Below are 14,777 nucleotides of genomic sequence, written 5' to 3'. Positions count from 1 at the left end.
ACATGGATGATGATGTCAAACACAAGGTGAGTCGCAAAAGCAAATTAATTGAACAAATGAGATTAACTGAGTGTAGTGTCTTTAAGACTCTTTGAGGAAGTACTACGGACTGCTCATGTCATGTTTCTCTGTGTTTGAAATCCAAAACGCAGGCGGTGGCAGAACAGTCACTGGATGTGTATAATGATTAGTGCAGACTATAACTGGAAGGCTCAAACTTCCTGGGACAGATGCCAAATGCTGACAAAGGAAATCATTGCATTCTCAGGGCAAGCCAAATCAACTTTGTCCTCTTGCGCTTCTTTTGGGAGGGTTATTTATAATTCCTCGAGAAACCACAGAAAGCATTGACTAAATGCTTAAGGGGTGGGTCACATGCTTTGGCTAAATGCATAAAAAATCATGTAAGCATTATCCTGTTTTGAATCTGGTGTAACTCTGGACCCATTCAGCTGATCAAGAGTTTCCCTTAAATAATCAATTCTGAGCCCTTATTTTCCAGACTGTATACTAGGAGAAACTGTGACTGGGAAAGAGGGGTACAACCTGACCTTCTCACATTCCCATAAAACAAGTTTGTCAAGTTTTGCGTGCTAGTTTAACACAGACGGTAGCAATAACTGTGCCTTTATGGGCACTTGTGATTTTAAGCATGCAAAATCCTCTCTTTCTGATCTCTGATTTCTTTTACGTTACTCAAACTCCCTTACTTTCTCCACCTCCTCTCTCCCTCTCTCAGCTTCGGTCTTTCACTTTGCATCCTGTGCCAAAGTGGGCAGGGAGAAAGAACTCGTGGTGAGGTGGGTGAAACGGAGGCCGCTGTATGTGCTCTTTCTTCAGCCACAACCCCGTGGAAGAGCATGTTTGGTGGTAGCACGTTTCTAGGTCTCTCTCCCCGAGATAGGCGTAGTATGTGCATGAGTCTACTCTTCTCGCCGCCATGACCCTGCCTTGTGTTCTTGGATTTTGAAGCCTCTAGTCTGCAGGTATTCAATTTTTTTCTTGCTTGAGTACTTATATCTTTAGCTACTTTTTAAGAAATTCTCTTAAAGCATCATTGTCGATTCTTTTACCCAGCAGCTCTGTCTCTCGTTCACTGTTGTCTTCCTCTTGTAAACGTGTCTGCTTTACCCCTGAGTCCATGCCTTGGATTCCGCCATTTCTACTACACTAAACAATTTGCAGACAAATTAATTGTTAATGTACATTTGATAAATGTTTTTAGGCTCGAAGCTATTCAAGAAAAAAAAAAAGGATTTTTGTTAATATAAAAAAAGAAGTTATTCTCACAATTAGGTAAGCAAGCATTCCTTCAGATAGCATGTACATTCCTTTAGTTTTTGGCCGTTTTGTGCATTTGATTTGATCATTTGTTTAAGGATTTGAATGCATTGGAAAATCCAAATAGTGTTTAGGTGCTGCCTTAATGTTTTTAAAGGTACATTAACACAGTGATGTATTTGGATATGATGCTAATGTTTCGTGGATAGCCTATACATTCTCATTAAGTAAGATTTCTGTACAAAGATCTTAAAGTCAGTTTTGTATTTTATACTTTTATAGAAAGTAGGTGAAGTGAGGACTTAGCTGGTAGAAATAGTTAACAAGCATAAACTTAGTTCATCTTGCATATATGAAAGCATTCAGTCACTTGTAGGCATTGGGAGATACTGTATGATCAAATGACTTATTTTTATATTCAGGTATTCTAGCAGGTATTCTTTCAAAATTGAGGCTTGTACTGTTTGTATTTATTTATTTATTTTTTGTTGTTGTTTGCTTTTGCACTGCAAATTACATGACAGAAAGAGAAAAAAAGAGTGGGGCTAGCTAGGGAAAGAATTACTTTTGCATTTGTTATGCAAAAGTAACTGAACAAAATACTGATTAAATATTAATACAGAATACAGGTTTGTGCCTTTTTGTCAAATTAACAGTAAAGTCCTTTAAAACAGGGTGAAAAATCAACGAGATCTGGTTTTCCTAGAAAAGAGGTGGAGACATCTTTTTTGTTACAAGGCTACTATAACTTGGACGAAATGGCAGCAAATGTCAACTGAAATTGAAAATGCATTGATGAAAAAAGCTCTCAAGATGGCGTCGACATGCCACGTGTTTGTGTATTACTGTACTAAGTGTATTTTACTTAAAGGGATTAATAATGGAGACTTTTTCAAATGACACCAAACCTTTTTTATGATCAAATCCTTATTTAACAGCAGATCGGCTCTTCACATGCAAGCAAACGTGGAAAAGCTGAAAATGGTGCTGTTAAATTGAAATAACACATGATGTGCTGATGTTTGTTGATTTAGCTGTAGAGCAAGTATTTTTCTTGGATAATGTTCTTTTTTTTGTGCTTTATTACTTGTCAGCATAAGCAAGGAGGGCAGGTATTTTTCTGCTTCGTAAGGTATAACCGAAAGTCTCGCCAAAGAGGCACAAAAGTTTGTGCATACATGTTTATTTTGCTTAGAGACAGAGAGATATGGCAACAGGAAAAAAAGTGGAGCGAGGGAGGGAGGAAAGGAGAGCATTTCCTCCACCCCCTGTTCTCCTCAGATGAACTTATCATGTAGCATCATATTTTCTCTCTCTCCCTCCCTTTTTCCCCCCTTTCCCATACAGCCCAGATCCCTCCTACATTTACTGTAGCTGACAATCAGATGCACTCTGGGCACGGACCCCACATTAGCAAACAGGAAGTTTCAAAACAAACAGAGTTTAACCCTAAAAATTCTTAGATTTCACTGCATACACAATCAAATCATGCTAAAACAGACAGAATACAACACCAGTTTTGTAATTTGACTTCAAACTGAAAGTTTTATTTGGATAAAGTGTTTATACCGAAAGCAGAAAATTCACTGCAGGTGAGAAAACACTACTCTTTGCCCTGCAAATGCGCAGACACGCAGCACTTCTGCAGCCTATTAGTTACATGGCCCCAGATGGGGGCAGAGATCTAACTCTAATCTGCAAGTTCTTTGTATATATAAGGCAAGACAGAATCCTTATCGTCGAGTTTCGATGAGTAACAGCAGGCTCTCCGGAGACCGCGTGACAGAGTCGACCAAGGTCAAGCCAAGCCCAACTTCCTGTTTTTTGGGGACTGCTATTTTTGCTTTAAGGGCGTTTCTCTCTGGTGTAGGTTGATGACAGGAGATCATATGCAGAATGATTAATTACATTTTTGAAGAGTTATAGCTTTCTATGGCTGAACTATTTTAAGCAGTGGCAAGGCTGTGTGGAAGGAAAAAACGGAGGAATAATGTCACAGGTACAGTAAACGGAACAGGAAGAAAAGTTTAGCTAAATGTAACTTGGGGAAATATTACACTATATATTGTGTACAATGATTCATAAAAAAAATACAATAAAATATGGCATGTTTCATGTTAAGAATCTTGTTCAACAGTTGTACTAGAAGCTAATTTGCTAGTAATATGTTAGAACTCACCACTGGTGGAAACACTGATCTACTGCTGTTCAAACAAAAGATTACAGATGCGATAGATAGTTACTATCAAGAGTAAAAAAATGAAAATCATCTATTGTTTTTTCATACAATATCACATAGTTTCCTCGTTCATGAGACATGTTTCGAAGACTACTTTTCGGTTATATGGATGCAAAAGGGATTTTCAATGGGGAAGCTCCCCTCCTACATTAAATTATCGCTGCACAAAGGCATTGTCTCAGGTTTCCTTTTTTTTTATTGTGGCCTTTTACTCTTCCTCTGCCAACATCCCCCACCCTTCAATGCTCTACCCACCACCCTCTTCTCCATTCATTGAAATTCAGCCTGGCATACAGGCACTGCCCCTTTCTTGGCACCAGACTCCAGTACTTGGCGACAGAAAGGATTGGAGAAAATTAAAATGAAAAGAAGAATATGTACCAATTTCTCAATCGCTGCGCTTGTGCCAAACAGTTAGCCCGTTTTTGGTGGATCTAACGCAAGATTATCGATAGGCATTTTCGTTGTATGATTTCCGCAAATATTGTAATCATATGGTCTTGGCAACCATAACACAGTGGGAGGCGTTCAGCAGGCTAATTGATTTGCTCGTTTACCTCCTGCGATTGGACGGTCACAAGGGCTAACAGCTGTGTCCTTTGGTCGCTAGGTAAGATAGAAGGCCTTTTGTTGATCTTATTTCATTTGTTTACCTATTTTCTCAGACAGAGAAGTAAGATGACTATAGAATGCTTGGTGTATGATTACGCCTAGAGGTAGTATGGTATAGGTGAGATGTAAACAAATGCAGGCAATTAAAAATGTCAGCCATTTATTGAGAGAAACATGTTTTATCATGTATCACAGGGTGTGATATATTAAGCCAAGAATATTTGTAATAAATGCTTCAGAGATGTTTTTCATATACTAGAAACACAGGCTCTGTTGCAAAACCTAGTTAGCTGCCTACGTAGGAAGCATTTTAAGGCACCATAGTTCCTGTGAAGCATGTGCCAAAAGGTAAGTTACTTAGCTTGAGCCAAATTCTGAGCATACGCATCGCAAGTCCTTGCCAGAGAAGGCAATCCCAGAATGCATTGCAAGCTCAACTTTTTAAACTTTGTGCATTGCGCTTATTTTCTGGGTTCATCTGCTTGACTGTACAATGTATGCATCATCAGTAAGGTATATACTGAATTTAGCCTTTAAATAATGCATGTCTTAATGCAAACCTAGTAAAAAACAACTGTAGGTCAGTGGAGTAAAGACTTGTTTTGATGTGGGGATTCCTGTAAGGGTGTGATGTCACATGGAAACTTTGAATTTTATTGTGTATTTTAAATTGTATTAGAAAAGTTTTAGCTCAGCCATATGCTAACACCAGACTTGACTGAAATCAATTATGAGTCGGGTGTCCAGTGTATATTTGTATGATCCACAGAGTATCTGCCTTCCACAATCTTCCAAATCCATCACTTATAATATGTAGGCAGAGGTTTATAAGGCAGTTCACTAGGTTTTGAAAAAGTGAAACTGTACACTCTTTTAATTCAGATAAAGATGTTTGATACATACAGGGCGAAATCTTTCACAAAAATGCATGCTACAACAGATATTAACTTATTTCATTATTACTCTGGCTCCCATATGTAGGCTATAAACTAAAGATGATTTAAAATGAATAAACATGTTGAATTATTAACATAAGACACTAATGCCTGCACTGCTATGAAGTATTACATGCAGATATGTTAGTACTAAGTTGCTTATGTTAACGCTATGACTTTGTGTTAAGCCTGCATGCATTCAGTTGGCTTGATGGTGAGTAAATTATGGGGTAATATTTAATTTTTAGGTGAACTATACCTTTAAGAGACTCAGTGTTTAAAAATTTAGTCATACAGAATCTAAAACTAATCAACTACTTTATTTGAATTCCATTAGTAAACATAGCCTAGTTATTAATAGGCTCTGATGTAAATTGTTAACTTTGAGAAGAATTAAAGATTTTGTGGGCTCATCCATGCAAACTGTTTCCTGAAGTCGTCAAATAAAGAGTTGATAGAAATATCTAACTGATATATTCAAAAGACTAGCTATTTAAATATTTCTGCAATTCCATTGTATGATTCCATTTTCAATACCATCCACACTGTCTACACTGAAAGCAACAGATAATCTATAATACCCATGTTGTAAAAAATCAGGGCATTTGTGTCTAATTTGAATTAGCATTACATATTTTAAAAACATAACTAAAGAGGTCATTTACATATGAAAAAATCTAAGCGGCACTGAAATGGACCTAAATACCTGGCAAAGCACCAAAAGGACTGGTTAATCCCCATCAACACGATTACCGCATATTGAGTAATAGAAGGACAGACTAGTTCCCTGTGTAATCTAAAAATGGTCCAAATGTTACATCTCTAAAAATGATCCAAATGTCACCTTTCCAGCATATACATCAACAGCATATGCAGTTTAGGTATGTTTTGAAGCATGACAGCTGGTTTGAGCTAGTCCTTAGTCGGTCATGAGCTGGTTCTGAGCAGGAGCTAGTTGTTTAGGACCAGCACATGACCAGTTTAAACCAGCTAAAACCAGCTGTCATACAACCCGAATTCCGGAAAAGTTGGGACGTTTTTTAATTTTTAATAAAATGAAAACTAAAGGAATTTCAAATCACATGAGCCAATATTTTATTCACAATAGAACATAGATAACGTAGCAAATGTTTAAACTGAGAAATTTTACACTTTTATCCACTTAATTAGCTCATTTAAAATTTAATGCCTGCTACAGGTCTCAAAAAAGTTGGCACGGGGGCAACAAATGGCTAAAAAAGCAAGCAGTTTTGAAAAGATTCAGCTGGGAGAACATCTAGTGATTAATTAAGTTAATTGATATCAGGTCTGTAACATGATTAGCTATAAAAGCTTTGTCTTAGAGAAGCAGAGTCTCTCAGAAGTAAAGATGGGCAGAGGCTCTCCAATCTGTGAAAGACTGCGTAAAAAAATTGTGGAAAACTTTAAAAACAATGTTCCTCAACGTCAAATTGCAAAGGCTTTGCAAATCTCATCATCTACAGTGCATAACATCATCAAAAGATTGAGAGAAACTGGAGAAATCTCTGTGCGTAAGGGACAAGGCCGGAGACCTTTATTGGATGCCCGTGGTCTTCGGGCTCTCAGACGACACTGCATCACTCATCGGCATGATTGTTTCAATGACATTACTAAATGGGCCCAGGAATACTTTCAGAAACCACTGTCGGTAAACACAATCCGCCGTGCCATCAGCAGATGCCAACTAAAGCTCTATCATGCAAAAAGGAAGCCATATGTGAACATGGTCCAGAAGCGCCGTCGTGTCCTGTGGGCCAAGGCTCATTTAAAATGGACTATTTCAAAGTGGAATAGTGTTTTATGGTCAGACGAGTCCAAATTTGACATTCTTGTTGGAAATCACGGACGCCGTGTCCTCCGGGCTAAAGAGGAGGGAGACCTTCCAGCATGTTATCAGCGTTCAGTTCAAAAGCCAGCATCTCTGATGGTATGGGGGTGCATAAGTGCATACGGTATGGGCAGCTTGCATGTTTTGGAAGGCTCTGTGAATGCTGAAAGGTATATAAAGGTTTTAGAGCAACATATGCTTCCCTCCAAACAACGTCTATTTCAGGGAAGGCCTTGTTTATTTCAGCAGGACAATGCAAAACCACATACTGCAGCTATAACAACAGCATGGCTTCGTCGTAGAAGAGTCCGGGTGCTAACCTGGCCTGCCTGCAGTCCAGATCTTTCACCTATAGAGAACATTTGGCGCATCATTAAACGAAAAATACGTCAAAGACGACCACGAACTCTTCAGCAGCTGGAAATCTATATAAGGCAAGAATGGGACCAAATTCCAACAGCAAAACTCCAGCAACTCATAGCCTCAATGCCCAGACGTCTTCAAACTGTTTTGAAAAGAAAAGGAGATGCTACACCATGGTAAACATGCCCCGTCCCAACTATTTTGAGACCTGTAGCAGAAATCAAAATTGAAATGAGCTCATTTTGTGCATAAAATTATAAACTTTCTCAGTTTAAACATTTGCTATGTTATCTATGTTCTATTGTGAATAAAATATTGGCTCATGTGATTTGAAAGTCTTTTAGTTTTCATTTTATTAAAATTTAAAAAACGTCCCAACTTTTCCGGAATTAGGGTTGTACTTGTAAACATACCCAACTAGCATATGCTGTTTTCTTTATTTAAAAAAGCTGTCACACCATATCAGCATATGTTCCTCTATCATGGGCAATGCACCAAATGTCGTCCTTGACTAAAGCAGCTCTAGAATAGTTGGTATTACATTTAAAACATATTTTTATTACATCAGAGTAAGACAACTGCATGTCTGTATCTGATGGTGTTAGTAAAAAGTGCACAACCTGATGAGTTACACACCATAAGAGATAAAGATAGTTAAGCGTGTTTTGTTGCACAGCTTTTGACCTGACCTTTACCGAAAAGTTAGCAAATCCGAGTTGGCACAGCAAAGCCATGTCATGCCATCTCTCAGCTTCATTCTCCTCTTTGTGATCCAGCAGACTGCGTTTGCGTGCCAAAACTTTTCAATCAATGTCCCCCCGAATGGGCCAGAAAGAGCATGTGTATGCTAATTAGCTAAGAGGACTTTTGTATGTTAACAAATTGTTGAAAGTCAGTGTCTGGAAGATATTTGCATGTTTATTTATGCAAAACAGACATGTTCCACCTCTTGAATCCACACAATAACTGTTTTTATAGCCATTTTGCGAATGTTTTGCCTGTCTCACTTAACTGCTTTATCAAAGTTTCTGCTGGAAGTTTATAGGGAGGAGTAAAGATACTGAGAAAAAAAATTCTCAAATTCTCTATAACATTCTCAAAATAAGAAACTGATTTAGTGGGATGCTAATATGTTATAGTGCTGATGTTCGGAGATGTTTAGGTTCATCACGTATGCTAGCATGCTAACGGGCATCCAGAAGCGGATGATTTTCACAGCATATCTGTTCATTTTGTTGTGTGTGAAAGAACGCTATTGACTCGAGGATGAATCTTGGCTTTCTTGTGGTTGTACTGATGCCAGGCGTCCTTCAGTGCAACGAAAGGGAGACCCTTGCTCTTGCAAACAGCCTCTGAGAACAGTGAATGCGTGAATGGGTTTTTCAGGCACACCTCGTAGACGTTGTAAGGAATGCACAGCAATCACACCCTAAAATGGCCGAAACAACGCCATTTTGTTTTTCCTCTATTTTGCAGTAAGGAATAGCAGAATCAGCTTTGTTAAAGCTATAGGAGACAGCTGGGGAAGCCATGTTTTACATCGTCTGTTTACCTCAAATGCGTAGCTTACACAATGTTGTCTTGTTGGAATGAGCTCAGTTTTTGGCAAAATGGGCGCAAATTCCTGGCCAAGGATCAAGACTTTTTTTCTTCATGATCCAATGCCAGCCTCGCTACAATGAGTGAGTAATTTCTTTGGCTTTCAAAATTAGCGCTTCCCTTTTAGCCTGCATCCTGGTTGAACTCCTCACAGTTCCCTGGTTTTCATGTTCGTTTTTCCGACTCAAATAAGCGCCGCTGACTCCTTTTGACACCTTGATTTATAGAATAAAATATTAAACCAAGTGGCGTCACAAACAAATGCAGCACAAGGTTTTCTCATAACTAACTTAACTTCTCATTTTTAAAATAATTTAAACCAGCTGGTGTAAAGGTGATTTTAGTGGATGTATGAAGTTGGTTTTCCTCAAATTCATATATGGTGTCCATATATTAATTATATGTAGTTTACAACTGAATGAAAGTAGATTATATTTTACATTTATGTTAAATGCAATTAATTGAATTAATTGAGTGCTTTTTTGGCTCACTAAGGTAGGACTTAACTTTATATGTAATTTAGTAAATTAGTGGTAATTCAGCTATTTTAATATATACTTTTAAGGTTTCAAGTATACTACAAGTGCACTTTAAGTACAATTAAGCACACTCAATGTACATGTACAATGTACTTGTACACATTAAAACGCTTGCTCAAACTGTAATGTGGAGTCCAGCTACAAAAAGGTTTGAATGTATGATTGTGTTAAGCAGTGTGTCTCTCTCTCCGCAGGAATCCAGCAGTCTGCTGTCTGGCTGGTTGACATCTGTTCTGCTGTCCTTGGGGCTGAGGTAGTAGATTGGATAGTTGTGGAGCCCTGTGCTCTCTCACTGAGATAACTATACAATCTACTGTCTTTCCTAAGGCGACAGCCAAATCATCCACAAACAACATGGACTCGTTTGAAAAAGTGTCTGCATTCCTCCAGTGAGTCGGAAAGGATATTCACTCACATTACAGAAGTAAAATGGGCTGGGATTACACGCAAACATGTCAGGTGTTGGGACTGTCCTTTGGTGTCCTGACAGGGTGAGGTAGTAGGTTGTATAGTTTGGTGGGAGGGATCAAACCCTGTTCAGGTGATAACTATACAGTCTATTGCCTTCCTTGTTGTACCAGCTATCTGTCTGCTAGTGGAAACTCTCTGGAGTTTAAATATTGCTTAAACCCTATTGCCTGTTTCACACCACATTAACTATGTATATGTAAGCAGAGTGTTTATTTCGGCACCCATATTTACAGGTTACAGCGTTCACACTGCCTGCATAAACAGAGCAGTGTAGCATGAGTAATACACTGAAGTTGGTATACAAAAAAAAAGAAAAAAAAAGAACAACTTTTATGAAACAGCAAAGTAATAGAGCAAACTCCCACAAAAAAAAATGCTCTATTCAGTAAATCTGAAACATATTCTATTCAGTAAATCTAACTGAATCAAGAAGTTAAGAGTTAAGCAGTTTGAAAAGTTTGGGGTCGGTAAAAAATTAGTAAAAAGCTTAATAAATAAAAACTTTGCATTTAAATCATCAGAAATGACAGTTAAGACTTTTATAATGTTATAAAAGATTTCAATCATGGATTAGAACTTTGTATATATCTGAGAATCCTGAATCATAGGGCCCTATCATACACTCGGCATAATGTGGCCCCAGGTGAGACGCAAGTGTTTTCTGTTAGTTTCAGCCCGACGCAGTTATCATTTTCACATACTGTGTAATGTTGTTTAAATAGCAAATGCATTTGTGCCCATTTGTGCGCCATTTTTTTTTTGTTTTGTTATCAAAACAGTTAAATTTAAAAATGTTAATTACACATACAGGGATGCGCAGCAGCACACAAAGAATGTTTAAAAATTAAGAATTAATGTATTAAAATGTAAAAGATTATTATTGTGTACATTAATATAAAAATGCAAACATGTCAAAATGTATAGTCTTTGCATGAATCAGAATTCTGCGCTCGAGCAGATCCGTTCCCTCACTAGAGAAGCGTTCAGTTTTTCATCTTGCAAATTCTGCCATATAGCAAATCCGCATTGACACGAGCGCAACTGGATTTTAAAAGGAATGGGAGATGAGACTGTGATTGGTTCATGGCACGTTACGCCCAAAACACACCCATTACTCATTAAGAGAATAGGGACAATCCTTTTAGACCATGCACCGGATGCACTGACTATTTTTCCCTTCCTTAAACTAGCAAAAATGGATTCGGACACACCCTAAACGTAATTGCGCTGTATGCTTTGGACCATGCGTTTAGAACATTAAATGAGGTCCATAGTATCCAACGTTAAGAAAAAAAAAGAAAAAAGTTTTGAACAATTGTCACTCAGAGATAGATAGAAAATTTTACAATTAATTACAAAGAAAATACAAGTGACATTGAATTAAAGTGAAATGATGATGAGGAAAGACAGAAATAGAATTTCTTTGTAAAATGTACTCCAATAATCTCAAATAAACTTGTTTTTCTTTTTTTTTGCAGTGGTTGATGGTCAGAAATGTTTCTTGAGCAGTAAATCAGCATATCAAAATGATTTCTGAAGGATAATGTGACATTGATCTTTCTTTATTTTTTTAATGAAATGAATGTGACCTTGGTTAGCATAAGAGACTTGAATGAAATGTAAAAAATCTCACTGAGCTCAAATTATGAATGGTGGTGTAGATTTAATGATGATCAAGGCTGTGATAGTTCTCACTCCACCAAACAATTGCTAGGTTATGGTCATTCATTCAAGGAGATGCTTCGTGCAGTAAGCTAGAAATCACTTTGTTGTACAGAACAACAAGCCTGTTGCAGCTTTGTGTGTGTTTGTGTGCATTGTGAAACAGGGCTTACACTTTACCTAACAAGCCTGAACAACATCCATGCCTCTGCTGCAAGCTTAACATGCTGATCTGGTACATGAAAAGGAAAATCTGATTAAAAGAGATTTAGTTAACTCTAATTTATGGCTTAATCAACAATTTAGCATTTCTGTTGTCTTGTGATCAAATAGGATTTTCACACAACATAACAGGAAATTAATTTTCAGTCAGACAATGCATGTGGCCTTGTTCAGAGAATGAATATATATATATATATATAACAGCAAAATATGCATGTGTTTTTGTTCTATGAATAAAATATAGTTTTATTTAACTCTTGCCTTTTTCCTTTTATTTTAATTTAAGTTAATTTTGAGCAGTTTATACATATGTAAACAGTTATCTTTTAGAAAGTCGTGCTTGGAAAAAGTTAGAGGTTAAACAGTTTGTGCTGCTGTATGTATTCCTTTGTTGTGCAATCTTTATGAAATCATATAAAACACAAGCTGATTCAAGCAAAACTCTTCCATCAACACTCTAATAAGGTTATACTATATTTGATAGCTTGTTACCATAAACATCCATGCAGTTATTTTATTTTTTCCACAAAGTTGGTTGGCAGCAAATGTAACTGTGCATAAATATTAACATGTAAACAAAACCTGTCAAGTTAGACTTTGATCTAAAGCCCTGCGTGTTACAGTCTTTATCTGAACACATGAACCAGGTCAACAAAACTACAGTACCACTAACCACACAATCAAGAATAAAGTTTAAAGACAAACTAGTTCAAATAAAATAAAATGAAACTCTCCGTAGTCAAGTATTTGATAATATTATAATGGTCACTATGAGGTCACAATTGTAATTGCTGTATTAGCACTTTTTTTCCCCTTTCCAGTATAAGGAAGTCAGCCTCATTTGAGTCTTCTCAATTTACAGTAAAATAAATAATAAACAAAATAAACAAACAAACAAACAAACGAAAAATAAAAATATATATTTTTAAATTCTTTACAGTGACCTCTGGGAATCTCCTTTTACTATTTTACACCATAAATTATGAGACGGTCTGTATTTCTACAAAACAATATTTAATTGCATTGCAAAATATAATAAAATATAATAAAATATGGATTTTCTCAATAGATGTTAAGGCCATGCTTTTACAGTATCCATACATACAGTATGTCACCCTTAAGTAAAAGAATAACATTGATAATAATTATTATTATTATTCTTTTTTTTTTAGAAAAATCATGTTAAAATGTGAAAATCAAATATAATCATCAGCCTTATGAGGAACTTTTTTTCATATTTGTTCATCATCTTTGTATTGCATTAAACACAACAAATAAATACTACAGAGCTATGAACAATAAAAGCCTGATGTATCAAATATGATTGTATTTTTTTCTGACTAATTCTCATGTCGCTTTACAGAGTTACAGTTTTCTCAGTCACTTTGGTGCATTTCTCAAATCAGAAATGAAATTCTCAAAACTACTTGTACAACCTCCACATCATCTAGTCATTCATACACATCATAAAACCAGATTCTCATTCTTTTGAACAAGTTGCGATTGCTTTTGTACATTCATGCCATTGATTACGCACATTTATCTGCGTTTTCCTACATTATCAGTTGCTAATGTCATGTTGCTCAAAATGTATTATACAGTTTTCTGTGCAATAGTCTTACCCCTCAAAACATCGGGTCTTTAGTTTATCGTATAAGTTATTCAATACAAAATGGTTAATCTAGTTGTCATAAACTGCCAAGCACACTTTTTATTTTTATTTTTGCACATTATTATTAGACTTTTTGTCAATTTGGCATGAATTGTGTTAGTGAATCTTTAATAATGAAGATAATGTAGATGATAAACCAATGATAAGCCTCCCCGGGTAAGCCTCCCTGATCTCTGTGAAACGGAGGGCGTAGACCACAGGGTTCACCGCTGAGTTGGCATGAGAGAGGAGTATTCCTGTGATGTGGGGGATGCTTTCTTGAGGACCCGCTGAAAGTAGTACACAGTTCATTAGATGCAGAGTCATCCAACATGCTGCAAACAGCAGGAGAACCAGAGCCAGAGAACATGCCAGCCTCTTCTCCTTGATTAGAAAATCCCTTAATTCAGATTCAGCAAGTGCTGAAGTCTGGTCTTGCCTCCAGGGGGTGTTTGTGCAGACTGTAGAAAACAAGAGCGTAAAGAAGAATCATGGCTGCCAACGGGAGTAGGATGCAGCCTAAGTAGATGAACTAGACTACAGCTGTAGAGAGATTACAGCTGAGAAGGTGCAGTTGATATGAGAAGAGATAAGGACTAGAGAGGACTGGGGATCGCCATTATGCCAACCAAAGAGAGATCACAAGATATCAACCAACACTGCAGTCCAGGAGCTCTTTAAACCTGCAATCACAGAACTGTTGGTTAATTGGTCGGCTGAACCTACCTTTGTCAAAAAGAAGTAACACAGTTTAAAAAGGTAATTAATATATGAAAATAATATACACTCTAAAAAACGCTGGGTTGAGACCGTTGCATAGGACATTGGGTTGTTTTAACCCAAGTTTGGGTTGAAAATTGGTCTCGATTATAACCCAGCGGCACTTGGTTGGGAACGCGGACGTGAAGGAGAGCACGCACGTCACGTTAAGATCGTACGTCTCCAGTGCGAGCAGCTGCCATTTTCTCAGCGTGAAAGAAGCGAGAAGGAATGAAAGGCATTATGGTAAGTAAAGATTAAAAATGTAAAGTTATCGTTTATTGTTTACCCGGTTTTATGAAAGGCGGAAACAAAAAAACTTAACGTTATATAGAAAAATACGTGGACGCGGTTTTCGCCTCAGAATTGGAGGTCTTAACGGCCTCCTTTAACGTTACTGAACGGAAGAGGTCATTTTTAATATAAAGTCCGTGAGTGTCTTATATAGTGTATCAATATCTGCACTTTTTGAGGTGTTAATAGACGGTTATGGTTACGGTTACACTCATGTTAATTTGTTATCTTATTTTTCATGGTTAAGCTGAATCTACGTTAGTTTCCTAAAGGAAATGGCGTTATGTAATAAAGACTAGCA

The 14,777-nt window shown here is 37.1% G+C and overlaps 1 long non-coding RNA gene across 1 annotated transcript; it reads left to right on the top strand.

Annotated features, from left to right (window-relative positions):
- Window positions 1-8,285: 8,285 nt before the first annotated feature.
- LOC132129537 (uncharacterized) lies at window positions 8,286-9,909 on the top strand. The gene is made up of 2 exons (XR_009428539.1): window positions 8,286-8,961; window positions 9,612-9,909. It is a non-coding gene; the product is annotated as an uncharacterized LOC132129537 (long non-coding RNA).
- Window positions 9,910-14,777: the final 4,868 nt, after the last annotated feature.

Source organism: Carassius carassius, chromosome 46, assembly GCF_963082965.1.
Source record: "Carassius carassius chromosome 46, fCarCar2.1, whole genome shotgun sequence".
In the NCBI taxonomy this organism is placed as follows: domain Eukaryota; kingdom Metazoa; phylum Chordata; class Actinopteri; order Cypriniformes; family Cyprinidae; genus Carassius; species Carassius carassius.
Note: the sequence above shows the minus strand (reverse complement) of the source record. Positions and strands in the feature narration are given on the sequence as shown.